The sequence below is a fragment of the Vipera ursinii genome, assembly GCF_947247035.1.
Source record: "Vipera ursinii genome assembly, chromosome: 1".
In the NCBI taxonomy this organism is placed as follows: domain Eukaryota; kingdom Metazoa; phylum Chordata; class Lepidosauria; order Squamata; family Viperidae; genus Vipera; species Vipera ursinii.
The window spans coordinates 161,039,527-161,064,707 of record NC_139512.1 but is presented as its reverse complement, the minus strand read 5'-3'; the positions used below and the strand labels follow the sequence as shown (position 1 = coordinate 161,064,707).

Genomic DNA, 25,181 nt, shown 5'->3' with positions numbered 1-25,181 from the left:
GACAACACATGTGTTTCACTTAGTAACGTGTTTCACTTAGAGGCGGGCAGGCCAAGTCAATGGTAACAGCCAGTGCACGTGTAGGTCACTTAGAGACGGCAAGATCAACTCAATGGTAACAGAGAACACATATGTTTCACTTAGTGACGTGTTTCACTTAGTGACGGTCAGACCAAGTCAATGGTAACAGCCAGTGCACGTGTAGGTCACTTAGAGACGGCAAGATCAACTCAATGGTAACAGACAACACATGTGTTTCACTTAGTGATGTGTTTCACTTAGTGAAGGTCAGACCAAGTCAATGGTAACAGCCAGTGCATGTGTAGGTCACTTAGAGACCACAAGATCAACTCAATGGTAACAGACAACACATGTGTTTCACTTAGTGACGTGTTTCACTTAGTGACGGTCAGACCAAGTCAATGGTACAAGCCAGTGCACGTGTAGGTCACTTAGGGACGACAAGATCAACTCAATGGTAACAGACAACACATGTGTTTCACTTAGTGACGTGTTTCACTTAGTGACGTTCAGACCAAGTCAATGGTAACAGCCAGTGCAGGTGTAGGTCACTTAGAGACGGCAAGACCAACTCAATGGTTACAGACAAAACATGTGTTTCACTTAGTGACATGTTTCACTTAGTGGCAGGCAGGCCAAGTCAATAGTAACAGCCAGTGCACGTGTAGTTCACTTAGAGACGGCAAGATCAACTCAATGGTAACAGACAACACATGTGTTTCACTTAGTGACGTGTTTCACTCAGTGACGGTCAGACCATGTCAATGGTAACAGCCAGTGCACGTGTAGGTCACCTACAGACGGCAAGATCAACTCAATGGTAACAGACAACACATGTGTTTCACTTAGTGATGTGTTTCACTTAGTGACGGTCATACCAAGTCAATGGTAACAGCCAGTGCACGTGTAGGTCACTTGGAGGCGGCAAGAACTACTCAATGGTAACAGACAACACATGTGTTTCACTTAGTGACATGTTTCACTTAGTGACGGTCATACCAAGTCAATGGTAACAGCCAGTGCACGTGTAGGTCACTTGGAGGCGGCAAGAACTACTCAATGGTAACAGACAACACATGTGTTTCACTTAGTGACGTGTTTCACTTAGCGACGGTCATACCAAGTCAATGGTAACAGCCAGTGCACGTGTAGGTCACTTGGAGGCGGCAAGAACAACTCAATGGTAACAGACAACACATGTGTTTCACTTAGTGATGTGTTTCACTTAGTGGCGGACAGGGCAAGTCAATGGTAACAGCCAGTACACGTGTAGGTCACTTGGAGGCGGCAAGAACTACTCAATGGTAACAGACAACACATGTGTTTCACTTAGTGACGTGTTTCAGTTAGCGGCGGACAGGGCAAGTCAATGGTAACAGCCAGTGCACGTGTAGTTCACTTGTAGGTGGCCAGAACAACTCAATGGTAACAGACAACACATGTGTTTCACTTAGTGACGTGTTTCACTTAGTGACGGTCATACCTAGTCAATGGTAACAGCCAGTGCACGTGTAGGTCACTTGGAGGCGGCAAGAACAACTCAATGGTAACAGACAACACATGTGTTTCACTTAGTGACGTGTTTCACTTTGTGACGGTCATACCAAGTCAATGGTAACAGCCAGTGCACGTGTAGATCACTTGGAGGCGGCAAGAACTACTCAATGGTAACAGACAACACATGTGTTTCACTTAGTGACATGTTTCACTTAGCGACGGTCATACCAAGTCAATGGTAACAGCCAGTGCACGTGTAGGTCACTTGGAGGCGGCAAGAACAACTCAATGGTAACAGACAACACATGTGTTTCACTTAGTGACGTGTTTCACTTAGCGACGGTCATACCTAGTCAATGGTAACAGCCAGTGCACGTGTAGGTCACTTGGAGGCGGCAAGAACAACTCAATCGTAACAGACAACACATGTGTTTCACTTAGTGACGTGTTTCACTTAGTGACGGTCATACCTAGTCAATGGTAACAGCCAGTGCACGTGTAGGTCACTTGGAGGCGGCAAGAACTACTCAATGGTAACAGACAACACATGTGTTTCACTTAGTGACGTGTTTCACTTAGTGACGGTCATACCAAGTCAATGGTAACAGCCAGTGCACGTGTAGGTCACTTGGAGGCGGCAAGAACTACTCAATGGTAACAGACAACACATGTGTTTCACTTAGTGACGTGTTTCACTTAGTGACGGTCATACCAAGTCAATGGTAACAGCCAGTGCACGTGTAGGTCACTTGGAGGCGGCAAGAACTACTCAATGGTAACAGACAACACATGTGTTTCACTTAGTGATGTGTTTCACTTAGCGACGGTCATACCAAGTCAATGGTAACAGCCAGTACACGTGTAGGTCACTTAGAGGCGGCAAGACCAAGTCATTGCTTCAGATGTCTCAGAATCAAAAGCGGGTCATGGAGGCAACAGGAGACTTGAGTCTTTGCAGAGTCTGGCTTGCAATTTTGCTAGTTCCTCCCAGTCGCAGCTGCCTTCACTGATCTATTGGGTGTGGCCAAGGTAGAAGGCTGAGGCCAGTGCTATAAAAGGCTGCTGGCTGAGCAGAGCGGTTCAGTCTTTTGGAGCCAGCTCTGGGGAAAGAAGCGCTGCTGGATGCTGACCTGTCCTGCAGGCTGTTGCAAAGGAGCTCAGGAAACTGGATAAGTAGTCAATGGGGAATTTGGGGTGTCTTTCTTTCTTTCCCAGTTTTATTGAGGTTCAGGCTTTTTCCTTTTAAAGTGATGGGGATGGAAATTGAGTATGTTTGGGAGCCAACTAAAAGCTGTAACAGGTGGCTAACCCTGTTTCCCACTGCCTGTTGTAGCTTTTAGTTGGCTCCCAAACATACTCAATTTCCACTCTACATATTGCAGTTTGGGTGGGAAATAGCAGGATGGACCTTTTGAAATGTCTTCCCACAGCCCAGGTCCGGAGTTTTGCAGTCTACTGCAAAGGGCCCTTTAGCTTGCCTGCCAGGTGGTGCTCGTGGGCCCCACTTTCCAGGTATTTAGAGACAAGGTAGGAACGCATCTCTTTTGCCGAGCTTTTGATTTCTGAATGATTCTCTTGTGTAATTTTAAGAGCAATTTTAATTGCATTATTTATAGATTACCTGTTAGTATTTTTTGAGGCACTTAGATGGTAGAAGAAACAAAAGCTGGATAGACATAAAGCAACTTAGAAACGTACAAATGTACAATTAGAAATAACTCTAAATGTAGGTTATACCTTAACCTTAGTCTACTAAACAATAGGAATAAATGTAACCTAAACTTTTAAAATTGCTAAGGTTAATTGCTGCCCACAGTTATAACATAAAAAAAAACAGAAATGTAACCATCACTGTGCCTGCAGCACCAGTACTTTTGTTTTTTTAAATCATCAAGGTGCCTACCATGATAAAAAAAAATACCAATTGAAAATTGGAGCAATTGAAATTAGTTCAAATTAAGCTTTGGGAATAAGTTTCAGATTGAAGCTCGGTCAAAGAGATGTACGATTATCCTATTCTCAAATCCTCTGAGGGTTGGGCAAAGAGGAGAGATTTAGAAAGACCTCCAGGGGCCATTTTAGCAACAAAATCCAAAACAAAGTGATAGGACAAGGTAGTTGAGTAGCTTTGTGGCAAGCTAGTGGCTGGTGAAACGCAGAATTGTTCCAATATTTTGGGTCCTATTCACTTCACACACTTTTTTTCTGAGCATAGATAGGGTCAACTTCAGTAGCTGTTTTGCATTAATCAATTTGCATTTAGCCCTCTTTTGGGACAAGAAGCAGTCTTTAACCACCTGTTTCTTCCTCTTTCTAGAATTAGCCTGCTCGATGGATGGACGTAGAGCCCTTCTGCGAAGACCTTTCATCAGCCTGCCTTTTGGAGAAGAGAGATACCAAGATGACCACGTTTTCCTTTGTGTGGCGGGACAGCGAGAGCTTGGAGTTTACAGGTAAGGAGCAGGTGATTTGAGTCATATTTCTTAATGGGCACTACTGGGTTGGGTGATGTAAATACTGGCCCCTCAAACCCATTGAAAGCTTGTCTTTTCCCCACCGGGACACTGCATCAGTTGGTGTTCCTAGTAGAGGCAGAGGAGAGGAGAGGCTAGTGCTGTTCCCCAAGCTTTACCTTCTTGAGAAATCCTGAGAATAACTTTTGTTTTTTACTTATTTAGGCTTTTTTTGTACTTTTTTTTGCAGAGTAAACGTATTCAGCTGGAGTCATCCTGCTCAGAAGATATTGCACCTGCATGTTTCCGGATGAAGGAAGGGGGGCCCCCCTACGTCGTTGCAGATGGAGTTACTTGTATGCTGCTGCAGCTGCTGCTACGAAGGAACCCTGGGAAAAAGCTTTGACACGTGCCCAGAACGATTGAGATGGAGGATAACAGAGCAGAGATTGGGTGGGGTGATGGGTGGGGTGGCACAGCTTCCCTTAAGTGTAATGTTTTTTTTCTTTCGTTCCCTTCCTTGACTTTGGTGCCGCCATTGTTTTCTCTCGCCGCCAGCATACCCGCCGTATCTTCTCTTCCTCTTCTTCTTCTTCTTCTTCTTCTTCTTCTGATCTTCAGAGGGCCTGCGTGCCTCGCTTCTGGCACTACACCTCTCTGATGCTTTCATTCCCTTCCTTGACTTTGGTGCCGCCATTGCTTTAACTTGCCGCCAGCATACCCGCCGTATCTTCTCTTCTTCTTCTGATCTTCAGAGGGCCTGCGTGCCTCGCTTCTGGCACTACACCTCTCTGATGCTTTCATTCCCTTCCCTGACTTTGGTGCCGCCATTGCTTTAACTTGCTGCCAGCGTACCCGCCGTATCTTCTGTTCTTCTGATCTTCAGTGGGCCTGCGTGCCTCGCTTCTGGCACTACACCTCTCTGATGCTTTCATTCCCTTCCCTGACTTTGGTGCCGCCATTGCTTTAACTTGCCGCCAGCGTACCCGCCGTATCTTCTCTTCTTCTGATCTTCAGAGGGCCTGTGTGCCTCGCTTCTGGCACTACACCTCTCTGATGCTTTCATTCCCTTCCCTGACTTTGGTGCTGCCATTGCTTTAACTTGCCACCAGCTTACCCGCTGTATCTCATTTTTTTCCTGATGTTCTCATCGCCTGTGTGGTTCCATTCTGGCACCGCCACCACTTGGCATTGACTCTCTGATCTTGGCACTCTTTGTCTCTTAAGTGTAGTCTGCCTTTTGTTCCCTCCCTTTGGTGCCACCATTGTTTTCCTTTCCTGCCAGAGTACCCGCCGTATCTTCTCTAACCGATGTTCTCATTGCCTACATGCCTCAATTCAAGCACTGCTATCATTAATCAGAGTGTCAGTGCCCAGGGGTGGCAGGGCCACAATGGAGACACGCAGGCAATTACAACATGAAAGCTAGAGAAGATACGGCAGGTAAGCTGGCGGAAAGGAAAAGCAATGATGGTACCAAAATCAAAGAAGGGAACAAAAGAGTCCGGTGGATTATACACTAAAAAGACAAAGAGTGCCAAGTTCAGAGAGTCAATGCCTACTGGTGGCAGTGCTGGGATTGAGGGAATGTTAGGCAATTTGAACATGAGAGCTGGAAAAGATCGGGCAGGTACGCTGGTGGCAAGGGAAAGCAATGGCGGCACCAAACTCAAGGAAGGGAACGAAAGGCAGACTACACTTAAGAGACAAAGAGTGGCAAGATCAGAGAGTGGTGACAGTGTGGCTGCTTTTTCTTGCCACCAGCTTACCCGCCATATCTTCCCTTGTTCTGATATTCCCAGGGCCTGCGTACCTCGATTCTGGCACTGCCACCATGGGACATTCACACTCTGATCCTGCCAATCTTTGTCCCTCAAGTGTAGCCTGCATTTTGTTTGCGTTGCATGGAAGAGTGCATCCGCTTCCCGCAGACCCGGCCCATTCCAAGGGGGGCTAGACTCACGCATACACTCAGCTTCTTACAAAAACCATAGCTCTCCTCAGCTGATCAGGAGAAAAATGTGTCTGGTTTTTATTTTAAGGCAGAAAAGCAAACTGTCGACTCTATAAATAAATAAACTGGCTACAGCCATCTTACTAGGTTTTGGTTGCCACAAGAAGGGGAAGGGGGAAAAGCAAGGCAAGGGCAAGGGCAAGGGCAAGGGCAAGGCTCCAGAGAATAGCTAGAAGAGATAAGAATGCCTACTTAAATGAACAGTGCAAAGAAATGGAAGAAAAAAAATAGAATAGGGAGGACCACAGATCTTTTCAAGAAAATTGGAGAGATGAAAGGAACTTTTCATGCAAAAATGGGCATGATAAAGGACCAAAATGGCAGGGACCTAACAGAGGCAGAAGAGATTAAGAAGACGTGGCAAAATTACACAGAAGAACTATACAAGAATGAGCTTAACATTCCTGATAATCACAATGAGGTGGTCACTGACCTTGAGCCAGACATCCTAGAATGTGAAGTGAAGTGGGCCTTAGAAAAGCTGAGCAACAACAAAGCTACTGGAGGTGACAGTATTCCAGCTGAGCTATTCAAAATCTTAAAAGACGATGCAGTAAAAGTGCTACACTCAATTTGCCAGCAAATTTGGAAAACTCAACAGTGGCCACAGGGTTGGAAAAGATCAGTTTACATTCCAATTCCAAAGAAAGGCAGTGCCAAAGAATGGTAAAACTATTACACCATTGCACTCATTTCTCATGCTGGTAAAGTTATGCTTAAAATCCTACAAGCTAGACTTCAGCAGTATGTGGATCGACAACTACCAGAAGTACAGGCAGGATTTTGAAGAGGCAGTGGAACTAGAGATCAACATATGCTGGATCATGGAGAAAGCTAGAGAGTTCCAGAAAAACATCTACTTCTGCTTCATTGACTATGCTAAAGCCTTTGATTGTGCGGATCACAACAAACTGTGGCAAGTTCTTAAAGAGATGGGTGTACCAGACCATCTTATTTGTCTCTTGAGAAACCTATATGTGGGCCAAGAAGCAACAGTAAGAACTGGACACGGAACCACTGATTGGTTCAAAATTGGGAAAGGAGTCCAGCAAGGCTGTATACTGTCGCCTTGCCTATTTAACTTATATGCAGAGCACATCATGAGAAAGGCAGGGCTAGATGAATCAAAAGTTGGAATTAAGATTGCTGGAAGAAATATCAACAACCTAAGATATGCAGATGATACCAGTCTAATGGCAGAAAGTGAAGAGGAACTAAAGAGCCTCTTGTTGGGAGTGAAGAAGGAAAGTGCAAAACCTGGGTTGAAACTGAACATTAAGGAAACCAAGATCATGGCATCCGGCCCTCTCAATTCCTGGCAAATAGATGGGGAAGAAATGGAGGTAGTGACAGATTTTATTTTCCTGGGCTCCAAGATCACTGCAGATGGGGACTGTAGCCAAGAAATTAAAAGACGCTTGCTCCTCGGGAGGAAAGCCATGGCAAATCTAGACAGCACACTAAAAAGCAGAGACATCACCCTGTCAACAAAAGTGTGTATAGTCAAGGCCATGGTCTTCCCAGTTGCAATGTATGGCAGTGAAAGTTGGTCCATAAAAAAGGCTGAGCGTCAAAGAATTGAGGCCTTTGAACTCTGGTGCTGGAGAAGACTCCTGCGAGTCCCTTGGACTGCAAGGTGATCAAACCGGTCAGTCCTAGAGGAGATCAACCCTGAGTGCTCTTTAGAAGGCCAGATCCTGAAGCTAAAACTCAAATACTTTGGCCACCTAATGAGAAGGAAGGACTCACTGGAGAAGAGCCTAATGCTGGGAAAGGTTGAGGGCAAGAGAAGAAGGGGACGACAGAGAATGAGGTGGCTGGATGGAGTCACTGAAGCAGTAGGCGTGAGCTTAAATGGACTCCAGAAGATGGTAGAGGACGGGAAGGCCTGGAGGAACGTTGTCCATAGGGTCGCAATGGGTCGGACACGACTTCGCAGCTAACAACAACAAGCTAAAATAGTAATCTAAAACAATTTTAAAAACCTCATTGTTCTTCTATTGTTGTTCTATTTTCTTTGTTTTGTTTTCTATCATAGTGTTCTGGACACATTTAATCAGTTCAACTTAGTCCTGTTTCTAGTCCTCCTGGTTGCATCACAAACTCAATTAGAATTGGTACTATTTATAGTTAACTTCTCCAAAAAGATGCAGGCAACATTTCAGAAAATAGATCTGTAATCAACTTTGGGGAGACTTCACTTTTTACATGTTAGGATTGAACCTAGTTTTTCTCAGCCACGGTAGTTGGAAAGGCAAAGAGAGGGTTATCTATTTATAAGATTTTTAATCCCACTTTTATTACTTTAATAGTAACTTAAGGGGCAAGCATATCTAGTACTCCTTCCTCCTCCTATTTTCTTCGCAACAACAACCCAGTGAGATGAGCTGAGCTGAGAGACAGTGACTGGCCCAAAGTCACCCAGCCAGATTTCATGCCTAAGGAGGACCTCATGATCTTCTGGTTTGTAGGCCAGCACTTAACTATCACCCCAATTGATTCTTAGTTTGAAGGAGGCTTCTGCTTCCCTTACGGGGAAAAAAATCTGTTTAGGAATTCTTAAATCTTGATGACATAAAATTCCAGCTATTCAATGAGAAAAAAGATCACTTTGGGAACCCAGGCAGTATGTAATGTGTAAACCAGGTCGTCTCTCTCTGATCTGTGACCGTGATTTCAGTAATTTCTAACTAGTTTCCACATTTTTATTTATGAATATGAGGCAAGAACAATGTGAAGCTGGAATGCAGGAAAGTCTCTATGATCGTCTTATTTCCCAAACTGCTTTGGCACCCAAACGAGCTCCATGAACTTTCTTAGAGGATAAAAGCCCTGAGTGTCTACCTATCCTGAATGGGGATAAAGGTAAGCAGGGGAAGAGGAGCATCCATCTTGTGAGAGGGAGGAAGGTGAAGTGTGGTAGGTTTGCCAGTGCACAGCTGCAAATTTCAGATGGCTACTGGATGGGAGCAAAAAGCTACACTTTGCTGTGGTGTTTTGCTGCCTTCCAGTGCTAGCAAATGTTTTTAGTCTAGATCTGGTAGTCCTACAAGATGGGAATACAGGGAGGATTTTGGTAAATCTCACTTTATATTTGGTTATGTCCCACATGGTATAGTAAAGAACCCATTTAGAATTTTCAAAATTCTAAATGTACCCATCAGCCCAAAATTAGGATACCTGATTCATAGTAACACCAATGCAAAAGTATCCTTCTTCTCGATTTAGGCTTCTAAGAAAACAGCATGGCTTTGCAGATGGTAGTGTCAGTAAGGATCCCAAACTGAGCATTTGCTCGGAGAAATTCTAATCTGGTACGTCCTACTTCTTTGCATCTAGCATGGGATTTGTGTTACCAACCACTTGTTGATCCAGTGCAGTTGAAAAGTAAATTACTAACTCATGACTAGAAGTGGCTTCTGTGGTATGAGCGTAAACCGTGGCAATATGGCAGTAGTAGTATTCTAATGCAAACCTTACTCCCTTTGGTATGTTATCATGTACATGTACACCCAGAAGGACTAGGGCTTGCATTGCAATGTTCCATCTGCCAGTTTACAGGTAATCCTCAAGGTATGAATATCAATAGCACTTAGACTTATATACCTTTCATAGTGCTATACAGCACTCTCTGAGCAGTTTACAGAGTTGGCATATTGTCCCCAACAATCTGCGTCCTCATTTTACTGACCTCAGAAGGATGGAAGGCTGAGTCAACCTTGAACTGCTCAGGATTGAGCGCCTGGCAGTGGGCAGAGATAGTGCATTCTAATGACTGTGCCACCACAGCTCCTGAATAGCATTTATTTATTTTATTTTATTGGATTTGTATACCGTCCTATTCCCGTAGGACTCAGGGCGGTTTACAGGGCAGTTAAAACCATGAATACAAAAAATTAAAAACAATTAAAACAATTAAATTAAATTCAAGCCCCAAGAGTAAATCTAAAACCCAGTTAAATTAACCCCACAGTCTGGACCAAACAGATCGAAGAGCCAAGTTTTCAGGTCCCGGCGAAATGAGCGAAGGTCGGGGGCAGTCCTAAGTTCTGTGGTTAGTTGGTTCCATAGGGCAGGCGCACTCACAGAGAACGCCCTTCCCCTGGGAATAACCCGCTGGCATTCATTAACCGGCGGTACCCTGAGAAGGCCCTCCCTGTGGGGGCGTACAGGACGATGGGAAGATGATGCCGGCAGCAGGTGTTCCCTTAGATAGTCCGGACCCAAGCCATTTAGGGCTTTATAGGTCATTACCAGCACCTTGAATCTCACCCGGAGGGCAACCGGAAGCCAATGTAGCTCAAGGAGAAGAGGTGTTACACGGGAGTATCGGGAAGCTCCCATCAAAACTCACGCGGCTGAATTCTCCACCAGTTGAAGCCTTCGCATGGTCCTGAAAGGCAGCCTCATGTAGAGGGCATTTCAGTAGTCTAACCGGGAGGTCACGACCGCATGAGTGACTATACATAGAGCATCTCGGTCCAGATAGGGACGCAACTGGTGCACCTGGTGAATCTGGGCAAAAGCCCCCCTGGTCACGGCTCCTATATGATCTTCCAAACTGAGCCGTGAATCCAGGAGGACGCCCAAGTTGCAAGCCCTATCAACGGGGGGTAATACCTCATCCCCTATTGTTAATGATGGAGAAGGCTGGTCAGCCCGAGATGCCGGTATGAACAGCCACTCAGTCTTGTCAGGATTGAGACGAAGCCTGTTTCTCCCCATCCAAACCCGGACTGCCTCCAGGCAACGGGACATCACGGTGAGGGCATCACTGGGCTGGATCGGGGTGGAAAGAAAAAGTTGGGTATCATCAGCGTACTGGTGATACCCCACCCCGAAACCACGAATGAGCTCACCCAGTGGCTTCATGTAGATGTTGAACAGGAGGGGAGAGAGGACCGACCCCTGAGGGACTCCACAAACGAGAGATCTCGGGGTGGACCTCTGTCCTTCCGTCAACACCGACTGCGAGTGGCCCAGGAGGTAGGAGGAGAACCACTGTAAAACAGTGCCTCCCACTCCCAGCCCTGTTCAAAGTTATAAATGCATCCCTAAAGCATGCTTGTGATAAGAGTTCAAAATTGCAACCAACATGAAGTCTCTGCAACCATGTGATCTGGATTCCATCACTCCTAGAGCAGTGGCCATTTTTAGTCCCATGACTGTCCTTTGTCACCTGCCATTATGACAGGCAACTTCTGATGCCCATATGTTTGCTGCATTTTTTTTGCCCCTGGTCTCATGGGCAATCAAGATCCAGGAACTTTGCATCAGGTTTTTCTCTTTTTTTTTCTTCCTCATCACTGCTGGATGGAGGACTAAAGGAGTGAATCATTCATTGCTGCCCTGCTGCTTCTTTTGTTGCTGTTCACTTGAAGACGGGAGTACTGTTTTGATTTGTAAGTACTCTAAAATTTTCTTTTCCATTATAATACTGTGCTTGTTTATAAATACTTTACAAACTGCTAGGGGGGGGGGGAGGCAGGCAGTTTGATACGAAAAATCAGTGACAGTAGCCTAGTGAATAATTTAGCAATTTCTGATCCTGCAAAGAAGAGGGGATAGTACCTCAATAGCTAAATGGAACAATCTTTTTTTTAATTTAAAAGCCAAAAAGAATTTCAGGTTGTGGGACAACTGTCCTCTTTATTTCTCCTCTATTTCAGCTTGTGGGACAACTGTACTCCTCTTATTTCTCCTCTATTTCTATTTCTGTTCCTGAAATTGATACGGTTGAGAGATAGACCTGAGTGAAGGTAAGAAACAAATCAAATATAGCTTGTCTGTCATTTTCTCTCCATGTGAATTATTCAAGGTTTACCTAGCAGCAAAGAGGGAAAAGAAAAAGAACTAAAACATACTGTATCAAGGAAGCCCTCAGAACTTGTGGCTATCCCACATGGGCCTTCATCAAATCCAGGAAAAGATCCAGTAGGATTATTTCCATAACAGATAAAGAAGAGAACAAACAGAGCAACATTCCATTCCATATGTTGCAGGAATATGATGATGATAACTTTATTGTCAGTTTGAATGTACACCAATCGGCATACATCAAAATGAAATTTCGTTGCATACAGCTCTCAAAGGGTCACCACCTCCGATATATACTTCTTGTTTGTGGCCCGCTCAAATTTCACATTGTCCATTTTAGTCTCTAGGGAGTGAACGATGGCACACAGGACAGATGGAAATGGGGCTCCATGTGGATTAGCCCTCAAATTCGCTTGTATTCTGACAACCTCGCCTTCTTTCCTTTTTCTGATCCTGACTCTTCCACCTTTTCCTTAAAGAGGCCTTGCTTCTTTTCGCCCCTGGAGCACGCTGCTGCCGCCGCCACCAACTCCTCCAAAAGCCTCTCTCTCTTCCTCTGGGCCTGCCGACAGCCTTATCCAGTTCCTTTGCTCCATAAGCTCCAGGTCCTCTCCTCCTCTGCCTCCTCTGGAAACAGCCCTGATTTGCAATACAATCCATCACTGGGCCAGCAGTCAGATCTTGCTGCTGATAGAACAAATTCAAACAGTGCCAACGACTTTTTTTTATTGAAAAGTTTTATCATACATTTTATCTTTAACAATCCCCCCTACCCCTCCCCTATCCCTCCCTCCCTACCCCTCCCCCCCTCCCCCCCACTTCCCAGAGCTAAGTACAAGGTATAAAGAACAAAAAAAAAACCAATCGTAAACATTCATATGCTAACAACCATAAACTCTGAAATCCATCTCTCTCTAGCTCATATAGGGTAATTACAAACACTATTAATATAAGATATATAAAAAAAAGAAAAGAGAAAAAAAGAGAAAAAAAAGGAAGACTTATTCAAATGCTACATGAAACTTCTTAGTCCCATATTTGTTCTGGATATACTCAATCCATTTTCTCCACTCCATAACATAACGTTCTTGCGAGTGATCTTTCAAATAAGCCGAGATCTTTGCCATCTCTGCCAGGTCCGAAACCTTTAAAGTCCATTCTTCTACAGTCGGCAGTTCCTCCTTCTTCCAATATTGGCCTATTAAGAGCCTTGCTGCCGTAATTAAATTCAACATCAGCTTAGTGTCCACAACCGTAGCATCTGTAATTATACCCAGCGGCGTAGCGTGGGTTGTCAGCACCCGGGGCAAGGCAAGTAATTTGCGCCCCCCTAACCCGTGGATTTCTAGCACTCGCGTCTCTTCCACTAGATGAGTTAAAGAAACCCTTACCCCCTAAGCACATGTATTGTTTGTGATGAAAATACTGATGTAATTAAAGTAAAATGCATCTAATGCGCCCCCCCAGATGTTGCGCCCGGTGCGGCCGGCCCCCCCTGCACCCCCCACGCTACGCCACTGATTATACCCAACAAAAAAAGTTGCAGACAAAACTTTATCCTTTGCTTGAAAATCTTCTGCATGTTCCACCAATTTTTTATCCAAAAGGCCTTAACCTTTTTACAAGTCCACCATATATGAAAATATGTTGCATCTTCTTCACCACACCTCCAGCATTTAGGCTGATAGTTCGGATGCATACTTGCCAGCTTTTTAGGATCTAAATGCCATCTGTAAAACATTTTATAAAAAAATTTCTCTTAAATTTTGAGCTTGTGTGAATTTTACGTTCCTCACCCAGATCTTTTCCCATGTGTCCATTGTAATAACTTCTTGGATATTTTGGGCCCATTTAATCATACAATCCTTAACGAGTTCTGTTTCTGAGTCAATTTCTATCAAGGCAAGATATATCCGTTTAATATGTGCTGGACCCTGATTTCTGATTTGCTTTATCAGATTTTCATCAGTCATTGTAAAACCATTTTTCTGATCTTCTTTCCACCTGGCCCGTAGCTGAGTATATTGAAACCAAGTCTGAACAATCTTCTCATCTCGCAAGAGACTATATGGTTTCAAACACCAGACATTTCTTTCCAAGCTTAGAATCTCCTTGTACGTAGTCACATCATGTTTGAAACCAGCATGTATATTTTCTATTGCGTGTTTTGGGATTGCCCACAATGGTATCTTACAATCTAATTTATGTCTGTACTTCTTCCAAACCCTCAACAATGCCTGTCTTAAAATATGCACTCTAAAAACATTATCTACCTTCTTATCATACAACAAATATGCATGCCAGCCAAACAACAAGTCATGGCCCTCAAGATTTAATAATCTCTCTTGTGTCAAATTGATCCAATCACTTATTCCTGCTAAAGCAGCAGCTTCATAATATAATTTAAAATTAGGCATTTTAAGACCACCTCTTTCATGAGTATCCTGTATTATCTTTAGTTTAACTCGTGGCCTTTTTCCTGCCCATACAAATTTATTGATACCTCGCTGCCATTCCTCCAAATTAGAATCTTTCTTAAGAACCGGTATCATTTGAAATAAAAATAAGAATTTAGGCAGGACATTCATTTTCACTGCTGCGATTCGCCCCAACAAAGACAATTGCAATTTTTCCCAACTCTCCATTTCTTTTTGAATTTTCCCCCATAATTTTTCATAGTTATTTTTATATAGCTTTGTATTAGAGGGCGACAAAAGCACCCCCAAATATTTAACCCTTTTAACAATCTCAAATCCAGTTAATCCTTCTAGGAGAGCCTTTTGCGAAGCTGTCATATTTTTGGCCAGAATTTTAGTTTTTTGTGTATTAACTTTAAATCCAGAAACCTTCCCATATTGTATTATTATCTCCATCAGGTCCACAACAGAGTTCTCCGGCTGGGTCACTGTAACAACCAGATCGTCGGCGAACGCTCTCAATCTATAATCCTGATCTCTAATTTTTATACCCTTAATTTTTTCCGAATTCCGTATTTTAACCAACAATATCTCCAATGTTAGTACAAATAACAAGGGCGATAACGGACACCCTTGCCTTGTGCCCTTCTCAATATTACATGCTTCTGTCAGGCTATTATTAACTATTATTCGGGCAGTTTGTTTTTGATATAATGCCCTAATTGGTTGCAAAAAATTATCCCCAAAATTCATTTTATCCAAGACTTTCATCAAAAATTGCCAATTCAATTGATCAAAAGCTTTTTCAGCATCTAAAAAAATTAGCGCCGCAGGGATCTGGTTATTCCTTTCCAAAAACTCTAACACATCAACTATATGCCTCACATTATTTTTCATTTGCCTACCACTAATAAACCCCGTTTGGTCCCCATGAATCGTCTGTTGCAGAACCCTCATCAATCTATTAGCCAACACCTTAGCAAATATCTTGTAGTCTGTATTTAAAAGCGATATCGGTCTATAATTTTTAACTTGAGTAGCATCTTGGTCTTCCTTCGGAATCAAAGAAATAAAAGCAGTTCTCCAAGATGGAGGCACCTTTCCCCCCCTCTGAATTGTCTGGAACAGTTCCTTTAACGGTTTTATCATCTCTAATTGTAGATTTTTGTAATAAGCCGCAGTCAAACCATCCGTGCCTGGCGCTTTGTCCACCTTCAATTCCTTAATTGCTATAAGAATTTCTTCTTCTGTTATCAATTGATTAATCCCCTCTTTTTGTTCTTGCGTAAGAACCGGGATGCTAGCATTCTCCAAATATATATCAATGTCTTTTTCATTAATCTTCTCCTTAGCATATAATTTAGAATAAAAATCCACAAAAGCATCCTTAATAAGATCCTGTTGAAACACAACCCTTCCCTTATGCTCAATTTTATCTATATTAGAAGCCCTTTGCTTTTTCCTCAGTCTATAAGCTAACCATCTACCTGGTTTATTAGCATTGCAAAAGGTGTTGTGCCTGGCAAACCGCAAATTGGTTGCCACTTGGTCAGCCATTAATTTATCAAATTGTCCTTTTAATAGCTTAATAATCTCCTTAGTCTTCACATCCGCTGGATTCAAAATCAAAGCCTTTTCTTTTTCCTTAATTTCATTCTCCAATTCTTTCCTCCTGGCTTCCAAAATACGTCTATGTTTATTATTCATATATATCAACACCCCTCTCATATAGGCCTTGCTAGCATCCCAAACCATGTCCATAGAAGTGTCTTTGTTCATATTAATTTCAAAAAAATCCTTCATCCGCTGTTTACATTCTTCCACATTTCTATGATTTCTAAACAAATTCTCATTTACGCGCCACGAGCGCCTATCTCTATTCTCCTTATTAATCTCTAGCCAGACTGGGCTGTGATCAGAAATAGTTCTTGCACATATCTTCACCTTTTTAATCCTTGAAAAAAAGTCATTAGTCAGCAAAATAAAATCGATCCTGGAAAAAGATTGATGTCTGTCAGAAAAAAAGTATAATCCTTTTCATGCAAATGTATTTCACGCCAAATATCTCGCAGTTCCAAGTCATCCTTCATTTCAAAAAAGGATTTAGGCAGTCTAGCATGACTTGGAACGTGTTTAAAAGAACCAGCCTTATCCATCTGTACATCCAAAACACCATTCCAGTCCCCCATAAAAATGAACGATTTATAATCCAACTGAGTAAGCTTTATGTGAAGTAAACTAAAAAAATCAGCTTGTTGTTGATTAGGAGCATATAATCCAACTAAAAGCGTCTTTTTACCTTCTAACAGCAACTCTATCATAACGTATCTTCCATGCTTATCTGCTTCAATTAAGTCCGCTGTTAAGGCACTTTTAACATAAACAACCACTCCATTTTTCTTATTCATTGCAGAAGCAACAAATTGCGTGCCCAACCTTAAGTTCAATAAATACTTTTGGTCCATAGCCCTAATATGCGTTTCTTGCAAACATATAACATCTATCTTGAATTGTTTTAAATATTGAAAAACTTTCTTCCTCTTCTGTGGTGAATTTAGTCCATTAACGTTCCAAGTTAAGAATTTAGTCGCCATGCATGTCATCCCAAAGCTGTTGGAGCACATCTTTAATAGGCTCTCCTTTAGGCCGTGCTCCTCCCACTGCTTGGCTGTAAGTACGTTTTGGAAGTTCCATAGACTTCTGCTGATCTAGTTCTTTTATTTTTTTTGCTCGTTTTAAAGCAGCACGCATCACCCTCTGCTCTCCAGGATCAACCAAAGAAGTTGTAGCTTGATCTCCTCCAGCACCATTCTCCTCTGTCTGTCCAGCTTCAGCCTCTTGAAGTTTTCCTTCTCCAGATCCCTTTGCAGCTTCCAGAAGTGATAGTGGGGTTGCTTTTAAAACATTGTTATAAAAATCCCGCGCCTGTGTCACAGTGACCAGACGGTACCTTTTGCCTTCATGCATCGCCACCAAACCAACTGGAATCTCCCATCTGAACCTTATATCACGTTGTTTGAGCTCCTGCACAAGAAATGCATAATCTTTTCTTCTCCTTAAGATCTTTGGAGGAATTTCTTTTAAAACCAAAACTTCTTGGTCAGCAATCACAACTTTAGTATCATAGGCAGCTTGAATAACTTCATCTCTAATTTCCCTCTTTGCAAAATATACCACCACATCTCTAGGTAACTTTTTCTGTCTAGCAATCCATGAATTAACACGGAACACTTTATCCATGCCTCCCTTTATTTCAGATGCTGGCTGACCCAATACTGCTTCCAGAGCTTCAGAAATCAGCTGCTTTAGATCTTCCTTAACATTTTCTTTTAAACCTCTGATTCTAACAGCATATTGCATCTGGTAATATTGAACTAGACACAGTTCTCTGTCCATTTTGTCTCTTAAATCTTCATTCTCCAATACCTTTGCTTCTAATATGGCATTCTTTTGAGTCAGGTCCTCCACTTTTTCATCCAGATCTTGCACACATTCAGCCACACTACGCACTGTAGACAAAATGTCTACCCTCATCGCACTAAACTTCTCCTCCATCCTCTCCTCCAATTTCTCCTCCATCTTTGCCAATTTATCACCCATTGATTCCAAAATTACCTGGGCATGTTTTTCAAGAGCATCTTGTAAGTCCTTCGATGTCAGTGCAGCAGGAAGAAGCAAAGCTTGCAATGATGTCTGTTGCACCGGAGAAGTTCCAGCACTCCGAAGAGTTTTTGGGGGAGGTTTAGCCGCCATCTTTTTACTTTCACTTGTGACGCACTTTCACTTTAAGTTTATAAAGTCCATTAAGCTAGAGAGCAAAAATAAAAGTCCTCTTCACCTTGTCCTCCTGTACCGCTCTGCCTGCTCTTTTTATCCCATGGTCTTTCCTTCTGGCAGGGGTGGTCGCAAACGCCTGGCTCCGCTCCAGAAATCACGGAGCAGAGACGCTGAACAGCTGGGAGCAACCCAGGCTACGGGGGAGTTCGATCCTTCAGCCGCCCAAGCTTTAAGCTCAGGCGGCCCCGGAGAACTCAACCCCTACCTGGGGCCTCTCCCCCTCCTCTTCTCCCGAGGAGGGGGCTTCAAATTCACCCGAACAGCTGATCGGCGCTGTTTCGGGTGAAAACAACACAGCTGAGCCGCGGGCAGCCCGAAAAGGCTGTCTCCGGTGCCGCGCCGCCACCGGAAGTCCAGTGCCAACGACTTTTAACGGTCTCACCAACAGTTCCAAAACAACTAGAAACTTGCCATGCCAGCAAAGATTGTCGGTCGTATGTCGTATGTTACCTTAGTTCCACCATGTTGCTGAAAAGCTCAGATCTATCTACTGCATTTCCCCAAAAGTAAGAGCAGATCTTTTTTTTTGCATCCAAAAGAGGCACCAGGTCTTATTTTCAGGGGATGTCTTACCTTTGGCACTGACAGCCCCACTCAGCTGGTCTACTTCTTCTGCAGCCGAAGAAGCAGCTTCATTCTGTAGCTACATTCCGGTCTGCATTTTGCAGTCAGGCCTTTCCGAAAGGCTTCTGCAGCTGAGCACCGAGCTATGAATTGAATCCATAGCTTGGTTCTCGACTGCAGAGGTCTTGCAAAACCGAGCTATGGATTGAATTCATAGCTCGGTGCTCAGCTGCAGAGGCTTTCTGGAAAGGCCTTTGATTGAGAAATGCAGGCCTGGCTGCAGAAGATGCCACAGAAGAAGTGGGCCAGCGAGGAGGCCTGGCTGCAAAGTAAGTGGGTGCAGAGCGCATGCCTCACCCCAAAACTAGGACTTATTTTGGGTAGGGCTTATATTGGGCCCACCCTCAAAAATCAAGCTAGGCTTACTTTCGGAGTAGGCTTTACTTTCGGGAAACACGGTATCTATCTATCATCTATCTATCTATCTATCTATCTATCTATCTATCTATCCATCCATCCATCCATACATCCAACTCTAACTATACATATTTATAACAGACATAAAACTTGGTTTTTAAAGAAATTAAACCTTACCATTCAATTCATCAATCTTTCCTTTATATCAGTAAAGAGCTAACCCAATTTATTCACTGTTCTTGAATGGTTATGTAGTGAAGGTAGAGACACAGGGACTACTGCCCTTGTGAGCCACTAAGTGGCGCTGTTTAGTAGAAATCCAAAAATGGGGATGCTGGAAACAGGATTCCCCAATCTTGCTAAATGTCTATGGAGTTTCTCAAGTCATCTAGGTCACGGTTGTCCTAAAGGTACTTTTTCAAGAGGCAGTTGGACTTCCTTGTTTTTCTTTGAAGACGTTTCGCTTCTCATCCAAGAAGCTGAAGCTGAAGAAGCCTCTTGGATGAGAAGTGAAACGTCTTTAAAGAAAAACAAGAAAGCCCAGTTGCCTCTTGGAAAAGCACCTTTGGGAAAATTTTGCTAAAGTACAGGCAACCTCAGGACACTTTTCCAACATGGCTGTATGCATTGCAGCAGCTGTATTTGTGCAAGGCTACCTGATTCGGGCTCCAAATATCAGGATTATCTCTAAATAGCGGCACAAACACAGAAAATCTTAAAATGTTAACTACCACCTAGTGGCCATCCAGATATTTGCATCCCAGATATGGTAGTCCCAATCACAGCCCCTTGAGGATGGAATATTTTCCTATGCCCTTCTTGTTTCCTTCAGACACTGCCACCTCCATTATAGACTTTCAAACACCAAATAAAAACATTTGTTTTATGGCCTCAGTTCATCAAGTTTTTTTTCCCCACTATGCAAATGAGATACACTATTTTGTTTGTTGTATTCAACTGGTTCCTTTGACTGGAGCTCCACAGGCTTTTTTTTTCTTCCTTATCTTGAAAAACAGCTGCATTTGGCTTTGGCTGAGCACAGCAGCCATCTGAGCTGCTTATTCCCCTGAGCTAAAGCTTATTTTGTACCCAAGAGGTAAAAGAGATGAGGACCAGCTAAGAAGATGGAAAATTTAGGGAAAAAAAGAAATGGAAATGGTAAAACAGCCTTTTAGCTGGTACTCCAATCAGCCATAATGTAAAATAAATCAGTTTATGTTTGGAAATGAACATTAGATAAGTTTGCCTCAGTACAGGAATATATTTTGCTTTCTATAATCAATGAATTTTATTAAAAAATTGATATTCAAGTTCAAGTTTATTTCATCTCGGGTCAACATGCTTAGGAATAAGCAAACAAAATTCACAGACACATACAGTGTGTATATATATATATATATATATATATATATATATATATATATATATATATATGTTTTCTGAGGTTTTCGTGGGTGTTTGTATGTAGATCTTTGGTCATTCTACCTTCAATTCTACGTGGGAAAAACCCCGAATGACCAAAGATCTATCTATCTATCTATCTTTCTATCTATCTATCTATCTATCTATCTGTCTGTCTGTCTGTCTGTCTGTCTGTCTGTCTGTCTGTCTGTCTGTGTAAATTTTAGATTACACAAATATGAGCTGTCACTGTTGTGACTACTGCGTGGTATCGGCTGACTGAAGGGATCTGAGTGCTACTGGCTGGCTGCCCTTCCTGACGCCTACATGGAGCTCCCAGCAGATATTTTCTCTTTGTACCCAGAGAAGGAAATATCTGCCGATACATAGGATTGAATTCACAGCCTCCTGATTGTGTGGTGAGAGCTCCACCTCTAGGCCACCATGCCACTCATTTATATGTTATATACTGTATACACACACACACACACACACTTATTCACAGATGTGTATGTTTGTGTATGTGTATGTATGTATGTGTCTATGTATATATATCCTCCCCACACCTAAAAAAAAAATCAGAAGCATGGGCATCCATTCCTAAATTTGATGATGCCAAAATGGCAAAATATGTACTGTTACATCATAATGCAAACTCTGCCCTTTTGTATTTGTGCATGTACAGTACATAGTGCAGAGTTTGCATTGTGATATTTCCTCAATCCCCCAAAGATGCCTATGGCAGTATTGGTAGGGATAATACTTTTAACATCAGAAACTGAAACTACGTAAACAATATTTCAAGTGTCAAAATACAGATTCTGAGTCTTGGTTCCTCCTGGTTTTTCCCTTGAAACTTTTTTTACTGTAGGTTTGGAATATCTAACTTTGCTTTAGTACAATGCGGAAATTGATTTCTTCACTTTCCAGTGTTAACTTTTTTGTGCCCGTTTCTCCTAATCAGGAAAAATGAAGAAATATTACATTCCTTGAGATTCAACAACTTGAAAAACAAGTATTACATATATTGTAAAGTATCTCACTCTGTGGATGTACTTGACTATGCTGCCAGGTGGACTGGTGGGAGCTACAGTCAAGTTTTGGCTGGAGGGTTAATGAATTTGAGCATCAGGGAACATACTGCTCTGAAAATGATTTCCAAAATACATTCAAGGTAGAGCATGCTTCACACAGCAGTCTGCTCATTAAGTAGGGGTATAATTATAATTGCTTCTCCTAGCACAGGGGTAGGCAACCTCGGCTCTTTTATGACTCATGGACTTCAACTCCCAGAATTCCTGAGTCAGCTATGCTGGCTCAGGAATTCTGGGAGTTGAAGTCCATGAGTCATAAAAGAGCCGAGGTTGCCTACCCCTTCCCTAGCAGTACAAGTAGTTCTCAACTTACAATTATTATTATTATTATTATTATTATTATTATCCCAACAATCATATGACAGGCTAAGGCCTTAAGGAGTTTTCCAGGTCTTTTTAACCTATTTAAACTTTTTAAACTAATCAAGCCCAGAATATTATCGAAGGAGTTATCATGTCCCATCCCTATGGGCCAGGAACCTCAATTGCAGCACAAAGAACATACAATATTCATTAATGTAAGAAATTGAACAATTAGAACAATTAACCGGTGGAACAACCTGCCTCCAGAAGTGGTGAATGCTCCAACACTGTAAGTTTTTAAGAAGAGACTGGACAGCCATTTGTATGAAATGGTATAGGGTTTCCTGCCTGAGCAGGGGGTTGGACTAGATGACCTCCAAGGTCCCTTCCAACTTCAACAACTTCTTCTTCTTCTTCTTCTTCTTCTTCTTCTTCCTCTTCCTCTTCCTCCTCTTCTTCTTCTTCTTCTTCTTCTTCTTCTTCTTCTTCTTCTTCTTCTTCTTCTTCTTATTATTATTATTATTATTATTATTATTATTATTATTATTATTCTCCCAACAATCATATGACAGGCTAAGGCCTTAAGGAGTTTTCCAGGTCTTTTTAACCTATTTAAACTTTTTAAACTAATCAAGCCCAGAATATTATCGAAGGAGTTGTCATGTCCCATCCCTATGGGCCAGGAACCTCAATAGGCTTTTTTGATGACCAGACTGGTTGAAAATAATGTTTTGTAAGTTTACCCCTATATATCCCAGCACCACATTGAAAATTGTTAAACATAGCTGGATCAAAAGAGCTCTCTTCAGGAAAGGATGAACATCTCTCAAAGAAACACTAACCATCTTCTGATCTAGCCATCCAGGCCCCATTCTGGCACACAAAGGAGCCAGCAAGACAGGGATGAAGCCTACCTGTGGCAGACCTTATACCAGGGGTGTCAAACTCAATTTCATTCAGGGCCGCATCAGCATTGCGGTTGCCCTCAGGGGGCCGGGTGGGTGTGGCCATGGTGGGCGTGGTCTACTGGGTGGGCATGGCCAGCTCTACATCGTTCACATCAAGGGTGCCTATGGGGGCCTGGGCAGGAGTGGGACAGATCTGGGGATCTCTGGCAGAAGGAGGGTCTCTGGGCCAGGGCCAAGGCAGTGGGGGCCGTTCCCTCCCTGTTTCTAGGATGGCTTTGTGGGCCACATGAAAACACTTTGTGGGCCGAATCTGGCCCCCGGGCCTTGTGTTTGACATGTCTGCCTTATACCAAAGGCCCCACAATACACAATGGGCCCTGACCCTGATGGTCTTTTGAAAGATAGTTAAGACCTTTGAAAGGTCTTTGAAGGGGAAAACACTGTTGGTTGTTTTGATCAATTTGGTTAGTTCACGATTATGCACATTTGGGTTACTTTAATGAGATATGGCTTTGTTTTGTTTCCCCAACACCACCGTTGTTTACTTTGTTGCATAACACCCAGAGTCACCTTATTTTAAATTGGGTGGCCATATGAATGCTTGGGATAAAAGTGTATTAAACCCTTTTTTGCCTCCTCAGATTCCACAAGTTCAGCAGCCTCCAGATCATAATGCAAGATGCTGTCCCACTTACCTCACTTGAACATGCCAAGGCAAAGGAAATACAAATTATTTTACCTACAAGAAACCGTGTATTAATTTTTTCTGAACCATTGTGATTTGGCTGCTTCATTAGTGATCTGGTACTTTCTACCCTTTTATTCATGGAAAAACTGGACCAGCAGTGTCGGGGGGGGAGGGGGGATGGAATATTCTGATATTTCTGGAATGTCCTGTCCCTGGAACAGTGAGTACTGCATATTTCTAGTAATGGTAAGGCACTTATGGTAAGTATTAAAGGCAACCATGTTAACAAGAAACTAGTTCCTCAGAAGTCATTGTGCAAAAGTCTATTTGGACCTCAATATATCTCCATCTAGACCAGATATAAAGTATTGGGACAGATCAAAAGATAGCAGATGATGTTTCTACTAGAAACTTGATAACAAAAATACTTAAGTTGATAAGAAAAGATAGTGACATAAATGTTAGTATGTGAATAGATAAATGAAGAATTACTATAAGCATCCTATGGAGTCAAACATAACTGCACACTTGAGGAGTATCAGTAGTTACATAAAAGATAATGTCTTAGAAAAAAGATAGTCTTCTAAATTCTGCTTCCTGAAAGTCTGGCTTTCCACCCAGTAGCAGGAAATTTGTCTATGCCTTTCCTGTTTGTACAGTCTTCTTCAATATTCAACAGCATAACTTGAGGACAATCAATTCTACATCTGAAATCAAATTATTGCCACAGAGTTTGGAGAGGCTACTGAACAGATGAAACAGGCTTACATCTTACACATGGAATTTCTGGAGTGTGAGACTCCCCAGTTATACTTCAGTTTTCATGCAAAAGAAATAGGAGAGTTGCCACTGTCATTCTAACCAGGATGTAACTGCTTATTAAAATATGTTTGATATGCTTAGGAGACTTCAAGAGGCTACCTGAACAGACAAAACAACTCTTTATTTTCTTGCCTCTATGAGAGTAGAATTATGAAGCAATGGATCACAGATCAGTCATTTCCTTCAGTTATAGACTAAATTGATAATGCAAGTTATCAAATGTCTTAAATAAACAAACATGGGCATTAGCTTTGTGCTAATTATGCATAGTGATCAGCATTATGCTAATTATGCCTAAGAACAGGTCCCCCCTGGTCCTCCAGATATTGCTGTACTAGATTTCTGAGCACCTGTTATTTATTTATTTATTTAATTTCATTAGACTTATATACCGCCCTTCTCCCATAGGACTCAGGGCGGTTCACAAGGTTTTTTTTAAAAACAATACAGCAAATTACAAAAATTAAAAACAATTAACATGATTACATTAACCTTGACATAAATACCCCAATTAGAATACAATTGAAGCCCCAGTTAATACTCTCAGTCCAGGCCAGAAAGCTTGAAGAGCCAGGTCTTCAGGTCCCGGCGGAATGAGCGAAGGTCAGGGGCAGTCCTAAGCTCCACGGGCAGCTGGTTCCAGAGGGCAGGCGCACCCACAGAGAAGGCCCTCCCCCTGGGTATTCTCCGCCGACAATCTTTTACCGGCGGCACCCTGAGAAGACCCTCCCTGTGGGAGCGCACAGGACGAAGGGAGCTTGATGCCGGCAGCAGGTGTTCCCTCAGATATCCCGGACCCATGATAGTTTGGGTTACAGTGCCTGGGACTGGTAGGAATTGTATTTAGTAATATCAGAAGGCCTGATAGGTAATATGACCAATTGTTAATCTTTTAAGAAATGTTAGTAAGCCTATACTTGGTCGAAGC

At 42.6% G+C, this 25,181-nt stretch overlaps 1 long non-coding RNA gene across 5 annotated transcripts; it reads left to right on the top strand.

The window, feature by feature from the left end:
- The first annotated feature begins 3,466 nt into the window (after positions 1-3,466).
- LOC310631727 lies at positions 3,467-23,492 on the top strand. 5 transcript variants are annotated; one of them, XR_014490681.1, is made up of 6 exons: positions 3,467-3,971; positions 4,222-4,327; positions 8,708-8,850; positions 11,305-11,387; positions 11,655-11,744; positions 23,385-23,492. It is a non-coding gene; the product is annotated as an uncharacterized lncRNA (long non-coding RNA). The 5 variants fall into 5 exon arrangements; XR_014490682.1 differs by lacking the exon at positions 3,467-3,971 and having other exon boundaries at positions 4,305-4,424; XR_014490684.1 differs by lacking the exons at positions 3,467-3,971; positions 4,222-4,327 and adding an exon at positions 9,214-9,299 and having other exon boundaries at positions 7,761-8,850; positions 11,313-11,387.
- Positions 23,493-25,181: the final 1,689 nt, after the last annotated feature.